The sequence below is a fragment of the Elaeis guineensis genome, chromosome 12 (genome assembly GCF_000442705.2).
Source record: "Elaeis guineensis isolate ETL-2024a chromosome 12, EG11, whole genome shotgun sequence".
NCBI classification, from domain to species: Eukaryota; Viridiplantae; Streptophyta; class Magnoliopsida; order Arecales; family Arecaceae; genus Elaeis; species Elaeis guineensis.
In genome coordinates, this window is record NC_026004.2 from 5,767,420 (window position 1) to 5,785,928 (window position 18,509).

Here is an 18,509-nt window from a genome sequence, read left to right on the forward strand (position 1 = left end):
CATAAAAAATTATATTGGTTCAAATAATTTTATAATTATTAAAATATAACATAATACTAGTGGAACTTATATCATCTCCAAATCATTTTGCAAATTTTCTCCTATGTCGATCATCAACATCTGAATTATTCTTCCTGAATAGTATACTCTTGTGCTCACTACAACAAGTTATTATTTTTAATTTTATATCGATATGAAAAAATTATATAGAACACTAAAAAATATGCTAAGATGGTACTTACTCAATAAAATCTTCAATTTCTTCATAATTATTTAGAATATAGAAATATACCTTGGATAGCTCATTCGCGTTCATAAACTCATATCTCCTTCCATCCATGGGTCGAACCATTTGTTTGAATATGGATAGTATCGGTTCATCGTCACCCCATTCACGATCTGCATTACGATCTATATGATTGAATCTTATTTCGATATCGTCAAAATATATCGAGCAGAACATGATAAACTCCATAGCTATATATGCTTCTGTTATAGACCCTTCAGATCGTGTCTTATTGCACATATACTTTTTTAAGATACATAAGAATCTGGCAATAAAAATAAATTTAAATTTAACTGATATATTTACATCTTATAACTGATTTGACAAAGAGATTATGATTTCTTTACCTTTTCATAGGACACATCCATCGATAATGTACCAGTCCGATCAAAAATTTTTTTTTTAAGAGATGAATAGTCAGGTATACCATAACATCAAAAAATAATAGTAAAAAATTTTTTTCTAACTTACAAAGAATGAGCACATTATCCTTCTTAAACTTTTCAAATAAATTAATCTTCAATTTTTGACAACACGATTCTCGAAAGAATACTGCCAACTTAATCAATGCTGCTAGAATATCACCACTCAAATAGTCACGCATGATTATAGGAAGCAAGCACTGCATCATCATATAAGAGTCATAACTTTTCAAGCCAGAGATATTTCTGTCATTGTTGCCAACACACCATGATACATTTGAAGCATAAACATCAGAAAGTTTTATGATTTTGAACCATCCATAGAAACTTTTCTTCTCCTCGCCAAATAGTGAATAACATGCAGGTGGTATAAAAAATTTATCATCTTGATGAACTAAATGAAACTCTGACTGGATTCTCTATTTTTGCAAATCATAACAAATTTTTGAATTATCTTTTATTTTTTCTGTAATGTTTAATATTGTATCAATGATATTATCACAAATATTCTTCTCAATATACATTACATCCAAGTTATAACGAAGTAGTAGCTACTTCCAGTATGATAGTTCGAAAAATATGCTTCACTTCATCCAATTTAACTCAGCTTCAGTACGCTTCTGCTTGCGAGTATCCAATATTTTTTTAAATTTCATATTTTTAATGACTTCAAGTTGTTTTAAAAACTTTCACTCCACTTAATTTCTTAGGTGGCAGACATCAATCGGACTTACCATCAAAATATTGATTATAACGGATCTTCCAAGAATAATTAGCAGGTAGAAACCGTCGATGACCCATAAAGCAAATTTTTCTTTCATGCTTTAAATGCAAGGAGGGTGTATCCTTGTTGTATATTAGACATATTAGATATCTTTTGGTACTCCATCCAAATAAGTCTCCATGTGTAGGAAAATTATTTATAGTCCATAAAATCGAAGCATGTAACTTAAAATTTTTTCGATTGGCAAAATCATATGTCTGTACTCTATTTTTTCATAGCTCCTTCAGATCATTGATTAAGGATCGTAGATATACATCAATTTCATTACCTAATACTTTTGGATCCGAAATCAATAGTGACATAAAAATAAATAGTTCTTTCATGCACTTCCAAGGTGACACATTATATGGTATTAGCATCACAAGCCACATGCTATAGGAAGTACTTAAATTGCTAAAAAGATTAAATCCATCAGTTGCTAGACCAAACTGGATATTGCACGAATTACTCACAAAATACGAATGCTTTGTATCAAAGTCTTTCCACACTATAGAGTTGATCGGATTGCTAAATATGTTCTCCTCTGGAATCTACTGCTCATGATACCATATCATTTCTTCAACTGGCTTTGTAGACATTACAACCTTTAAAGTCTTGGAATCAATGAAAAGTACCTCAAAATCTTATAAAATATATATATTTTTTTGTTATCGATTTTGTACCTAAGCTCACTATATTTCGAACATTCATTTGCTGGTTCGTTCTTCTTATAAAATAATATACAATTAGTTTTGCAAGCATATATAGGAATATAGTCAAGTCTCAATTTTCGTATGTATATTTTTGCTTTAAAATATGATTTCAGAAGTTTCTCTCCATTGGGAAGAGCTGCTTTAATCAATATCAAATTTTGATCAAATGATTTCTAACTCCATCGGCTCACGATTTTAATATGAAGCAATTTGATCAAAAACTTTAATTTGAAGAACTTTACGTAATTTGGGTAGAGTGGCTCTCGTGCATCTCTTACAAGCTTTACAAACTGTTCATAAGTTTCTTCTACCTCATTAATATTGTGTTTGTGATCAAAACTACCTTCAGATATACTAGTACTCATGGATACATTTGAGTGAACACCCTGATGTAAATCATCCAATAATGAATCTATACCATCATATTTGATAGGTTTGACAGCATCACTATCATCTTCAATATCATCATCGTCATGTGCAACTTCATTCAGATCACCCTCTCTATACCATATCCAGCGAGTATACTTCGTGTCTATACCATAACATAGTAGATGCTCCTCAACAAGTGATATGTGATGATATACCATATTGATATATCTCTTGCATGAACACTTTATCCTACTGGCATTGTCAGCCTTATGCCGTGCAAATTCAATAAAATTTCAAACATCTTTTCGATATTTAGACAAGAAAATATTTCTAACATTCATCTAATTTTTATTGATATCCATCTAACAACAAAAAAAATTATTAATAATAAAGAAAATATCCTTGGCATTCATCCCAATCGGATCTTGATTCAGATTCCAGATCGGATCTCGAACCAGATCCCAACCTTGATCTCGAATTGGATCCCGACCTGGATCTTGACCCGAATCCAGACAGGATCTTGGATTGGATCCTAACGATGCAAATTATTTAAAATGACTTACATAATAAACACAACTATAAGGCAATTGCAACCTAATTATTTTATTATTTAAAATGACTTACATAATAAATGCATCCTATCACCAACTAATAGATAAAGTTAGATCCTATTCCATTCAGAAATTATATTAATTTTATAGATCAATTATAATAATCAAATAATATACAATAGAGATCGAAAAAATTTTGATAGTATTTTTTCTTAGTTCTCCCTACACGGCTGAAGATGTGTGAGGAGAATTAAAGAAAAATACTGTCTAAAATTTCTTTCAAATCCTCAACATATCATTTGATTACTATAATTACTTATAAAATCAATTGTAATTTTCAAACTATCCAAACTGGACAATCAATTAATCAATGTATATAATTCTTCCATTCATACAAAAATATATAAATGTACAGATGCCATAGAATGTGTAAATTAATCAAAAAATAGAATGTGTATAAAAATAAATACTTAATTACTTAGTTAAATTAACACATAATTATAAAATATAAATTCATTAATAATAATAGTTTATATGCATTAAAAATTTATTGAAGAATTCAACTAATCTTAGTTAAAATATTAAATCATAATCACATAAAATAGATTAAAGATGGTGAGTGGGTTCACTATACCACATAATGAAACAAAATATACTCAAAGAACAAATGAGAGATAACTGAAGAATACCATATAATAAAACAAAATATCAATAATTAATAATAATAATAAGATTAAAACTTTTCCAAAATATTCAAAAAAGGGGCGTCCAAGAGTTAATCTTGATCGAGATCGACTCTTAAATAAGAATTTATAGCTTAATGCAATTTAACTACCATCTCTAAACATACATTCAGGAATAGATTTTTAATTTATCAAAAAAAGATAATTTTGTATTGAAATTTTTTTATAAAAATTTTGATAGAGTTTTCTCTAAAATATGGATATTTTTCATATTAAATTATAACAAACAAAAATATACAAAACAACATACAAAATATTTAAATTATAACAAGTAAAAGTAATGTGTATTAAACAATAGGGACTAAATAGTAACACAAAAAATTTTATGCAACAAATTCCACAACAGGGACTAAACTATAAGTAATTGAGGACTGAGATCAAATATTACAATCTATAGGGTCTAAAATATAAAAACATCATATAACCTAATAAAGCAAATCAGGTTTAGATTTTGGATTGAAATCCAAAATTCGAAACCCATTAAAGAGTCTCCTTCCACCCCCCACGGTGCCCATTCGGCCCTAAAAATGGGCCAACCTATTTGGCCCATAGGCCGACCCCTCGTGTTAGTGCTCCCCTCATATTTTTTAAAATTATTTTTTTAAAAATAATATTTTATTATTATTTTAAAATTTTAATTATTTTTATAACAAAAAATAATTTATTTTTAAATATTTCTAAATATTTTATTTTATTTTATCTATCATTATTATTTTTAATACTTATTATTATTTTTATTAATAAATTATTAATTTTTAAAAATAATTTTTTTTCTTTTTTTCTTTTTTTCTCCTTCCCCAGCACACCACAACCCCCCAACACCCTGGCCGCTCCACCCCTAGCCCCCCAGCCATTCACCCCTGTCTCGTCAGTCGTCTCATCATCGACACCATCTCCAGCCCCTCTGGCTATCCATGCCATCCCCTGTATTGGCCCTTGGTCCCCTGACTAGCCTCTGTGCGACCAGCTGCCCCTCCCCTCCCCATCGAGCCTCGGAGGATATCCGCGAGAACACAAACCCCCCATTCTTCGCTCCCCGACCACTCGCACTGCCCCACAGCCCGTCACCACCACCCTCCACCCCCCACGGTGCCCCTCTGCAACACCCTATAGGTCCACACCCATCACCACTGCCCCCCACCCTCGCCAAACACCCCCCCTCCCTCTCTTTCCTCCCTTCTCGAGCACCCACCCCCCCACCCCTACTTCTCCCTTCCCTGCAGAGCCGAAAAAAAAAATTTACCTTTGACAGTCGACGGTGGTGGTAGCGACGACGGTGGTGACGATGGTGATGACAAAGAGGAAGCCCGAGAGGGGGCTTGCTTGTCGGCCGATGGAAGCCCTGAAGGGGGGAGAGAGGTAGGGAGGAGGGAATTTTGCAGAAACCAAGAGAAGTAGACGAAAGTGATCGAAAAAGAGATTTTTATTGAACTTTTAGTGACACAAGATGATTCTCATCGCTAAAAACTATTATTAGTGATGAATATTTTATTTCTATCGCTAATAATTTTTATCAAATTTTTTTTCTCTAAAAATTTCTCTCTAAAAAAATTTAACAAAAAAATTTCATAAAAAAATTAATTTGTGATGAAAAATAAATTTTTGTCACTAATAAGTTTATTAGCAATGCAAAATATTTTTTCATCGCTAATAATTTCTGTCAAAAAAAAATTTCTAAAATATTTTTCATCTAAAAAATTTAACCAAAAAATTTTATAAAAATTTATTTTACAGTGAAATAGAATTTTTCATCGCTAATAATCATTATTAAAGATGAAAATATATTTTTGTTGCTAATAATTTCCAACAAAAAAATCTTTTTCCTTAAAATTTTTTTCCCTAAAAAATTTAACAAAAAAATTAGTGACAAAAAATATTTTTACGTCACAAATACTTTCTGTAAATAAAATTATCCAAAAATTATTTTTTTCTAAAATAAATTTTATCTAAAAATAAATTTTTCATTCCAAATAAATTTTTATTCGACGCACGGAGTGCATGCACGTCGTTTGACACACCGCATGCATGCGGGCTCGCATGGCATGCAATGGACAGGTGCAAATGCATGCCACCTATATTATGACTGCGAACGGAGATGACAAGAACTTCGATGTGATGCAGAGAGTATAGAAATTTCAATAATTTTCATACCATTCAATGTGAAGTAGCAGGCACGTCGTTCGATGCGATGCATGATGCATATGTTCATCATCTTCAAAGTGCAAATGAGCCGGATTGACCCATGACCCAATCCGAATCAATTCGATTAGACCGATTCGAAATTTTTTATCGTAAATAATTAGGCATTAGTGATTGAAATATAGCATCCATCAATGATTCATCCCTCTCAATTTTTGCTGCACTCGAATCGATATTTTTTTTTCGAGTAAGCCTGACGGTCCAAAAATATTTAAAATTTGAAAGTTAGTATAAAAAGAGAAGGATAGGAGATGAACAGGATGAGTGAAAAAAAATTGGAGAGTTGCAAATCCAGATTTTGTGGCTAGTTGAAGAGAATATTAGTAGATTTTGTGGCTAGTTGAAGAAAATATTAGTATAATAGAGGAGCAAAAATCAGTAGAGAAAGAAAAGTCAGGCAAAAATTGATAGAAAAAATTTTCATCATAAATAATCTGTCATTTATTATTTTTTAAATTTTTAATTTTTTATCGATTATTTATGATAAAAAAATTTTATCATAAATAAACTAGTATTTATGATGAAAATAAATTTTATATCATAAATATATAATTATTTATGATAAAATATTTTCATCATAAATAATCTATCACTTATTCTTTTAAAAATTTTTAATTTTTCATCGATTATTTGTGATAAAAAAATTTTATTGAAAATAATTTAATATTTATGATGAAAAATATATTTTCATGATAAGTACGAACTTATTTGTGATAAAAAATTTTCATCATAAATAATCTATCATTTATTTTTTTAAAAATTTTTGATTTTTCATCAATTATTTGTAATAAAAATTTTCAGTTACAAATAAGCTGTATTTGCGATGAAAATATATTTGCACTATAAATACTCTATTATTTATGATGAAAAATATTTTTTATTATAAATAATATATTATTGATAATAAAAATATTTTTTCATTGCGAATACATATATTGACGATGAAAATATTTATATAGCAAATAATTCCATCACAAAAATCTTATTTTTTATAGTGTGTAATATATATATATATATATATATATATATATATATATATATATAATTCCATCGCAAAAATCTTATCTTTTATAGTGTGTAATATATATATATATATATATATATATATATATATATATATAACTTGACCCTTTGCTATATCTAGATCAACCAATATTGGCCAATTTTTAAAATTTTCTTTTATTGTATCTTAAATAACTTTTTAGTTAAAAATATCAAAATAAATGCATAAAATGGGTGGTTAATTATAATTTCCTCATATTGACCAATATAATATATCTAAAATAGTGATGAGCATCAGCAAATCCCTTGCAAAATCACCAAGCTATCTTGTTCCCGTGATCTTAAGGTCATTGTTTAAGACCACAATATTTTTTCCCTTCAGAAAGGGGGAGGGTTAACCTCAATCTGTCGGTGACGTGACCAATTTGACAAGTTGGCATCCAGTGTTGAAGACCACAGCTAGATGGTGTATGCCCTACGAGAACTTTGAGACTTGACGGTTAACCTCAATGTGTCGGTGACGTGACCAATTTGACAAGTTGGCACCCACTGTTGAAGACCACAGCTAGATGGGGCATGCTCCACGAGAACTATGAGACTTCTTGGACGATATCTCTGATATACAATAAATATACGGTGCAGCGGCTTTGCATAGCCATTTTATATGTTAAAAAATCTGAAATCTTTGTTCTTTGCAAACTTCTTGGATCTTCTATCCCAGCCAGGATAAATAAAATCTTGATTCAGGTCAATGTTAGTCAACCATGGAGATAGCAAATACCTCTTCATTTTTTAAAAATTGATGCCTAGTAACTTTGTATAATCCTTGGGCAGCAATCAACTGCGGATGACTCGGTACTTATTGATCTCTTCCCATCAACATCAGCACTCTTAAACACTTGACTATTGATGCAACACGACAAGTCATCAATCTGAACATAGAAATTTCTCATTTGAAAAATCAACAAAGTCCCAAAAGTTGACAGGCAAGCCAAAATAGAACGTGGTGACCACTTCATATAAAGTCGCCAATGTGGTTGCCAAGAAGGTAGAGAATCTACTGAAATCAATAGTTTTGCAAGAATTTTTTTTTCTTTTTTTAAAAAAAAAAAGGAAATGGTAAGGTCCCCAACAAGAAGAAGAAAATGTTGAGGGAATTGGTAAGATGGTGATAAATCTACTGAAAAAAATATAAATACTGGATGGACCATTACTATTAGGTTACATTTGGTGCATTCTAGACAATGATAATCTGGATTACCAGCAATCTAGATAGATTGTCCGTAATATTAATTACTGTATTTGGTATACGCTGGCAATGTTGCAGTAAAATTACTGAAAACCTTAATTGACATGTTTGGTATGACAATAATGTAATATCAAATTCTCAAAATATCCTTAAATCAAATTTATTAAATTAAATAATAAATTAAAATGATCAAATAATTAAATAATAATAAATTAAATAATAAATTAAATTTATTAAATAAATGATAAATTTATTAAATCAAATAATAAATCAGATAATCTTATAATTCCCCATATAATAATAAAATATTTTAAAATAATATTACTAATCACATAATAATAATATTTTATTATTACTCATAATATTTTTACTATTAATAAAATAAAAATATTTTATTATTTATCTTTTTTTTTTATTTTTTCTCCTTGTTTCTCTCTTCCTTTCCTCCCACCCCCTCCCCCACCCCGATCGGTCCCTACGCCCGTTTCGTCCCGTCCCGATCGATCCTTCGCTATCGGTGCCGCACCCACCCCCTCTAACGCGCCACCATCGGCCCCACCCCAATGCCATTCTCTCAAATGGAGGAGCTTAAGAAGCTCACCTCGAATGGCTCCAAGGAGCTCTAGGTTTCCTTCCAGAATCCCTCCATCGAGAACCCCTCCTCCCGCCTCTCCTACTACTCCCCCTCCTCATCCGATGATGATGATGGCGATCACAACTCCACTGATTCATGACCTCCCCCAGCTCCACTGCTCGAGACCTCACTGGTGGCAAGGTCCTTTGCTGCACCGCTAACGCCTCCTTCACCGCCCCCTCCACCATTCTCTACACCAAGACCTGCTCCCACCTCATAGACTTGCTGCCCCAGTCCACCATCGCCTTTGGCACCGTCGATGATAAGAAATCTGAGCGGTTCTCCCACTCTAGTCTGCTTAGGTCTAGCATCCTCAAGTTCGGCATCCTAGGCAAGTCCCAACCCACCTACAACAAGGACAATGAGGACCCCTTCGTGGATGAGGACATCCTCGACGAGTTCAAGCACACAAAAGTCGATTTCCTCACCATCCTCCAGTGGGTGAGCCTCATCCTCATCATCGCTGCCCTCGCCTGTAGTCTCTAGGTCGGGGGGAGGCACGGGCGAGTGACTGGTGGTGCCGCATGGGGAGGAGGGGTGGGAGGGGAGGAGGGTAGTTTTATCTAAAAATTTATTACAAAATTACCAAAGTAGTGACAATCTGGATAGCCACCCCTCCCTTTGATAATCCAAATTACCTCTCATAAGGTAATCTGGATTGCCAAGGCAATCTGGATTACCAACCCAAAAAGCATATCAAACATGGTAATCCAGATAACCACATTAAATCATCAGTAATCTGGACAGATTGCCAGCTACCAAATGCAACCTTAGAGTTTGGATTCTCTCTAATGATCGAAGTGTTAGGATTTTTCCATAAATCTCATGCAAAAGATTAGAACATAAAATTATAATTTAAGAATAGATTTTCACAGGTAAAAAGTTCATAAATACTATAAAAATTTAGAACACATAATAAGTCTAAGATTTAGGATGTGTACCTGTGTTTACTATAGATTCTGAATAATTGATCAATCACAAAGACTCAAATAAACACCAAAAACTAAGTTCTTCTCTTGGCTATTCGATGGGGCAACCTGAGAACTAATCTCATCATATTTATAGAAAGTAGAGAGGGGATTCAGCCATCTAAAACTAACTCTAACAGGCCTTCTCATTATGGGCTTTAGTTGAGTTCAGGCCTATAGTTTGTCACCCCAACCACACCACCCAATATAAGGTGTGCATAGTCCAAAATATAAGGATCACTAACAACATTAGGCTTACATGCATGTTCATCAACCTAAATCATATAATCAACCTATTTTTAATAAAATAAATAAATTAATTAATTATTGGCAGCCATAATTAAGAAAATTCTCACATTCTCCCACTTGGACAACATTAATTATGATTTTAAAATTTTTAAAATATTTTATTTAAAAAAGACTTTCGAGCTAAATAATAAAAAATATAGTACGTGGCCATAGTTTTAAAAATATATGATCTATAGATAGTATTTTGAAATTGACTCGATCCAATAGTATCAATCATGCTGAATTATGGGAGTCATGGTATCCTTTATTTGACATGAGATCTATCCATGATTACAAACATCACCAACACTATCGATATGAGTCTTGGTGTGCTAGTATAGTGATAAAATAACATCCAAAAGTGATCCAAACACATGCTATTTTTATTGTCAGTCCTCCAATTTCTATTAGCAAGAGAAATTTTAACTGTTTCAACAATAAGCTATTCTATCTTGTATACTCAATATGATGTCAATGACGAGATAGTTCAATATATTTAAGACTTAAAATCTGATCTCAAATTTTATATAATAGGTACAGAAACAAGAGATATCTCTAAGTATACTAAAATAGATATGTACACATAATTAAAAGAATTAACACAAATATACCATCAATTTATCATGTCAACAATGTATGTAAATATTCATCATAGGTGTATGAGATGAAAAAGGTATATAATAATATAACATCAATAAAACATAAATACAAAATTGCTCCTACTAACTAAGTACATTAAAAGTACTTAATATGCACACATTTTCAACAAGCCTTATAAAGCTCATGGGCCTTAAACCCTTGGTCAAAAGATCAGCCAACATGGACTCTATGTCTATGTGCTCAACAGTTATATCCCATTTCTTTATAAGATCTCTAACTGTCAGATACTTCAGATCCAAATATTTAGATCCACTGAAAGATTTATTATTCTTTATAAAGTTAACATAGCAACTCTATTATCATAATAGATTGTTAGTGGTTTAATGGTAAAATGAACAATCTGAAATTCTGTAATAAGATTTCTCAACCAAACTGTTTGAGTAGCAGTCGCATAGTAGGTAGTCAATTCAACTTGCATAGCAAAAAAAGGAGTCAAGATTTGTTTAATACTCCTTCAGAATACTGCACCCCCAGATAACATAAAAATATATCCTAAAATTGATTTAAAATTATCAGGACATCCAGCAAGATCTGAATCTGAATACTCCATCAACTCTAAGTTATCAGCTCTTCTATACATAAGCATGTAGTCTTTAATTTTCTATAAGCATTCATCACTCTCTTTGCAGCAACCCAAGATTGGAAGTCTGGGTTTGATAGATACCTACCAAAAACTTCCGCTATAAAGGCAATGTCAGGTCTAGTGTACATCTGAGCATACATCAGACTCCCTACAGCATTGGCATAAGGTATATTCTTCATCTGATCTTTCTCAAGCTCATTCTTGGGGTACTAATCTTTACTGAACTTATCACCTTGATAACATGCATATCATATAGTTTGCAGTTCTACATATTAAATTTTTCAAAAATCCTGTTAATGTATGCCCTCTGTGACAAATCCAATAGATGATCTAATCTATTATTATGAATTTCAATACCTAGGACAAAGGTTGCCTTACCAATATCTTTCATATCAAAGGTCCTAGATGGTATTTGTTTAGTCTCATTAAGCAAATCAAAATCACTAGTGACAAGTAAGATACCAACATATAAAATAAGAAAGATAAACTTACTCCCACTGATTTTAAGATAGATGCATTGATCAATCTTATTTTTCTCCAAACCAAGAGAGGTTACCACCTCGTCAAATTTTAAGTTCCATTACCAAGATGCTTATTTCAAGCCATAGATGGGCTTCTTCAATCTGTAAGATAAATTTTCTCTCCCACTTTCTTGAAAATCCTCAGATTGTTTCATATATACTTCTTTATTGAGATTACCATTTAGAAAAGTAGTTTTAATATCTATTTGATGAAGCTCCAAGTCATAATGAGCTACTAAAGATATTATGATTTTGAAGGAATCTTTTGATAATACTTGAGAGAAAGTTTCAGTTTAATCTATTCCTTCTCTCTAAGTAAAATCTTTAGCAACCAACCTAGTCTTAAAATACTCAATTCTTCTCTTAGAATCTTTCTTAGTCTTGTATACCTACTTGCACCCAATAGACTTATAATTCTCAGGAGGCTCAATAAGCTCCCACACTTCATTGTTAACCATCGACTGTATTTTTGCCTTCATAGCATCTATCCATAAATTAGACTAGGGACAATTCATAGCATCATGAAATATTACTGGATCAACTACATGCCCAATGTTATAGTCACTTTTTCAAGATAGATAGAAATCATTAGGAATGGCAAGCTTTCTCTATCTGGCAGATCTCCTTAATGGTACCTCCTAAGCAAGTTGAGCTGGTTGAAGATTTTCAATAGGAGTGGAAAGATCAAGGGCTTGAACATCCACTCTATCAATAGATACAGGAACTACATTCTCATATGATATAAATATAGAAAAGGAGATAATTTCAATCTAACTATTGTCAACATCAATAGTCAGGGAAGATTCAATATCAGCCATATCAAGTTTTAGAAATTTGACAATCAGTGACTCTACCATTCTATTACTTCTTCTAGGACTATAGAACCTGTATCTTTTGGCATGTTCTGGATATCCAATGAAATAACAATGATTGGTTCTGAGGTCAGTCTTTTTCTCTGTCGGGTTATATATTCTTACTTCTATAGGATAACCCCAAATTCGAAAATAATTTAAGCTAAAGTTTTCTACCGATCCAAATTTTGAAAGGTATTTTAGGCATAGATTTACTAAAAACTTTATTAAGGATATACAAAGTAGATTTACTGAAAACTCTGTTAAGGATATACAAAGCGATTTTAAGAGCCTCATCTTACAGATATTCTGGCAAGTTAGACTCACTCATCATACTCCTCATCATATCCTTAAGGGTACGATTATATCTCTTGGTCATATCATTCTGCTTAGGGCTATTAGGTATGATATATTGAGCAACAATCCCACAATCCTATAAATACTTAAAAACTTAACCCATATCCTATCCTGTCATATCATGTTTACCATAATACTCACCCCCATGGTCAGATCTCACGTTCATGATGATATTTTCTAATATAATTATTTTTCAACTTCTATTTTGAAGATTTTAAATTTTTTAAGAGTACTTGATTTTTTATAATTAAATAAAGATAACTGTTGGGACAATCAGATATGCTCTCCCCGATTGAGTGTCGAACCTCAACTATGTGTCAGTAATAGATGATGAACCGTCAAAATGGGATCCCCAAAGAAATTATCGATTCAACTATAGCATCTACAGAGTCCGTCACCCAACTTTCTATCGGCATCGTGAAACATGGATGGTCGAATGTCATTCGGTAAGCTGACTGCTTGTCAACAACTCTTGACCATCGTTCCAGATGGCAACCTATCTCAACGACTCGATCAACTATACAACCGATGACTAGTCAATATATTAGAATTATTGATCGATGGTCAGTTGGTATACCAAAAGCACGGACATACAATAGGCACATCAAGATCATCGACATTCAATCAACATCAGAATCTACAATTATGAAGATAAAATCATGGATAATGACTCCAAACCATGACCATTAGTGGGTGTAAATTACCCACTAATTTCGTGATAATGTCCCAATAATGGGGGTTAACTACCCATTCATGCTACAATAAGAGAAAATCCACATGTTTGACGGTTACACCCAAAATACCTATAAAAGGGAGGTAAGGGAACAGTAGGGGTAGAAGACTTTTGGGCTAAACTCTGTCGGATTCTATATTAAAATATCTGATGTTTATCACTTTTCACTCACTTAGGCATCGAAGGGTCCTCGCCAGACAATTTTGGTCAGTGGGCTTGTTTCAGAGGTCGCTCTTCATCGAAGTCAGGTGCAATCAGGGGTTGGCCGTAATAGATTGGCATGCCAAGCAGGAGGAAGATCAATCATCATGAGAAAAATGAGAGCTCAAAATATTTTCACTGGCTCTACCCAGCAATCTTCTTACTGGAAAGATCTCCCATCTCCATCAGTAGAGCGAGTTCCTCATATCCGGTCATCACCGTAGACACTCAACAATTTACTGCTTTGGTGCAGCAAGTAAAGATACTGACAGAGGCAGTGCACAGCCTCCAACAATAGCAAATGCAACAATAACAATAGCAGTAGCAATCGATGGCAGAGAAGCCAGCACCGTGCAAGTGCCATCCAAGCACAGTCACCATGCCCCGCGATGATCTCTTTCTCCATTTTTGGAATGACAACTAGCTCGACATTCCCATTATGTCGAGCCACCACCATCCCGGCACTCCCACCATACCACCCTCCATCAGTGATGGTCTCCTTCACCTTCTCACCACCATAATATCAAGAAAGGGAAGAGGTCGTGCTCACCTTCAGGCTCTTCATCCTCAAGTTCTTCAATGAATTCTACCTCTAAATTCTCTCAACAATGGCAGCTCGACAACTATGAGTGCAAGCTTAAAGAAATCGACCACCGACTTATCCAGCTCCAAGTGGACGGCCAAGGGTCCTCCAATGACTTTGGCATCCACACTACTCCACCCTTCTCCCGATGCATCTTGGATGAGCCAATTCTAACTTAGTCCAAGATGCTGCAGATGGAGCCTTATAATGGCTCCATCGATCCTTTTGACCATCTGGAGAGCTATAAAGCTCTCATGATGATTCAAAAGATAACCAACACCCTCCTATGTCTTGGCCTCTTGGCCACTATTCCAAAAGTTGCTCGAGTATGGTATTTTGAGCTCCAACCGAAAAGCATCCACTCCTTCGAGCAGTCGGAGTAGTTATTTATGGCCCATTTCAGCACTAGTAGGAAGATGTCGTGAATATTCGACAGCCTTTTCTTTCTCAAATAGAAAGAGAGAGAAAAACTTAGAGATTTTATGGTGCATTTCAACACCGCTACACTTGAGGTTCGGAATCTCAGCAAGGACATGGCCATCTCAACCATGAAAAGGGGGCTCAAAAGCTCTAAGTTCGCTTGGTTGCTGGATAAAACGCTCCCCTAAACCTATCCCAAGCTCCTAGAATGCACATACAAGTACATCTATATAGAGGAAAGTGCTTCTAATCCACGTGAATCTGAGAAGGTCAGAAAAAGATGCAGAGGAGTGGGGCTCCGACTGAACCAAGTCAGGTATCAGCCAACAAAGGAGCTTCGTCCGATCGACGGAATCTAAAACTGAATAACTATGATTATAAGTATGACTGCTATATTCTTCTCTCTGCTCCTCGTGTACAGATCTTGATGAAAATAGAGAGAGAAAACTATCTTCATCGTCTCGCACCAATGAAAGCACCCTCGAGGAGCCACGATAAGAAAAATATTGTTGATTCTATCATAACCATGGTCACGATACCGAATAGTGTATTCAACTGAAGGACAAGATACAAAATTTGATTTGATGGAGCTATCTTGGAAAGTATCATCATAACCATCCGACTCAACCTCCTACCGACCAACAATCTCAGCTTCAATCTGAGAAAACAGACAACAATCAACCAATGATGGGAGTCTTCAACATGATTTTTAAGTGATCGATAGACTGGGAGGCAAATTTCAAAAAAGAATCATCTAAAAAGCAATGACAAAATAATATAATTTTTTTCGAATAATGATGCTCGGAGAGCACAAACTCCTCATGATGATGCTATCATCATTTTGATGATGATAGCAACTATAATGTAAAAAAAAAATTTATAGATAATAGAAGCTTAACAAATGTGTTATTCTACTCTATTTTCTCTCAAATACGACAATCGACCAATCGACTCAAAAGAGTCTCTACACTCTTGATCGGTTTCACTAGAGATACGGTCAATGTAGAGAAGAAAATTACTCTTCCTCTAACCATCAGATCAGAACCACGATAAAGCACCATCCTCTTAATGTTTACCATTATTCGAGTGCCTTTAGCTTACAATACCATACTCAGACAACTGAGACTCAATGCATTGAGAGTGGCTGTTTCGACTTACCATTTGCTTGTCCAATTTTTGATAAAGAATAAGATCAGAGAGATACGAAGGGACCAACAACTAGCCCGATGCTACTTTATGATCTCTATTGACGGTAATAAATCTGATGACTCTCTATCAATTGACAAACTAGACAGATGGATAATGAAGAAAGGGGTGAGCCGGTCGAACAACTATTTCGACCCCATTGAAAGAAGCCAATCCGACTAAAACTATTCAAATCAGGTCACCTCTACCTGAATCAGAGCGAAATCAACTACTGGATCTACTAAGAGCAAATATTGGTATTTTTGCTTAGTCGGTAGCTGACATGTCTGAAATTTTTTCAGAAGTAATAACTCATCAGTTAAACATCGATCCAAAAGTTAAACTGGTGAGACAGAAAAAAGAACTTTTGCCCATGAAAGGTAGAGAGTCATCAACAAAGAAGTGGACAAGCTTCTTGCGGCAGATTTCATCAGAAAAGCCAACTATCCAGATTGACTAGCCAATGTCGCAATGGTGAAGAAAGCTAATAAAAAAAATGAATCTGCATCGACTATACTAACTTAAATTAAGTATGTCCAAAAGATAATTTTTTTTATCAAAAATTGATTAACTAGTCAATGCGATATTGGGGCACAAACTCTTGAGCTTTATGGATGCCTTCTCGAGATACAATCAAATCTAAATGACATTCGAAGGTGAAGAGAATACAGCCTTCTAGATCAATAAAAGTATCTATTGCTACAAAGTGATGCCATTCAGCTTGAAGAATGCTAATGCGACTTATCAACGACAGATCAATAAAGTATTCAAAGCACAAACAAATGCAATATGAAAGTTTATGTCGACAACATACTGGTGAAAAGCATCAAAACACATGATCACATCCGAGATTTGGAGGAAGCTTTCGACATACTTTGACGATATCAGATGAAGATAAATCTGACTAAGTATGCCTTTCATGTAACAGCTGAAAATTTTTTTGGATTTCTTATGTCACAATGAAAAATTGAAGCTAACCCAGAGAAGATAAAGGCCATTCTCGATATAAAACATCCCAACTCTAAGAAAGAGATACAATCATTGAATAGAAGAATTGTTGCACTTAATCGATTCATTTCAAAGTTGGCAAAAAGATGTCTACCCTTCTTCAAGATCTTACGGCAAATAAAGAATTTCTCATGATTGGATGAATATCGATAGACCTTTGAAAACTTGAAGAGGTACCTGATATCTCCTCTACTATTTACAAAATCAAAGATGGAAGAAACATTGTATCTCTACTTGGCTACATCTTTAGAAGCAGTTATTCAATTCTCAGCTAAGATGATAAAAATTGAATTCAACAACATATCTACTACACCAGCACAGTACTCCACAATGCTGAGATCAAATACTCAAAGATGAAAAAGATGATCTATGCTCTGATTATATCAACTTAGCGACTTCGATCATATTTCAAGCACACTCAATAGTTGTCTTGATAGACTAGCCCCTAAGTGCAATCTTACAGTGACCAAAAACCTCCAATCGGATGGTAAAATGGATGATTAAACTCAACAAGTTTGATATACAGTATCATCCATGATCGTTGATAAAAGCAGAAGTTTTGGTCGACTTCATCATCGAGTGCACTAGCCCAATAGCAAATCTGATGACAATTTTGAGCTAGTTGAGAGCTCAAAGATCGAACCATGATCGATTTGGGTGTTGCATGTCAATGGAGCATCTAACGCTCAAAAAAGTAGATCTAGCCTCATACTCACCAATATCGAAGAGATAATGATTGAATATATCCTTCGGTTCAACTTTAAAGCTTCAAATAATCAAACTGAATATGAAACCTTGATGGCTGGCTTGAAGATCGTGAAAGAACTTGGTGTAGATAACCTAAAGGTCTTCACCGATTTTCAACTAATCATCAGATAAGTTAAGGATGAATTTGAAGTCCGAAATCCGATCATAGTGAAAAACCTCCAAAAGATGAGAGATCTCATTCATACCTTCAAATATTTTGAAATCTTTCTGTTAGTGGATGTCTGACCAGGACACCATCTCTCGGGACCTTTTTGATATCATACGATGCAACAGGAAGAAAAAAAAAAATAAAACAAAAAACAATCAATTATATAGATCAGTCAAAAAAGGTCTCGCCTCCACAGAGCATGCAAACTTCACTATGAGAAAAAAAATATTACAAGAGGGGATCTCATCTTCAACCCTCATACATTCAATTTCTCCCTCACAAGAAGTTCTCCCTCACAAAAGTT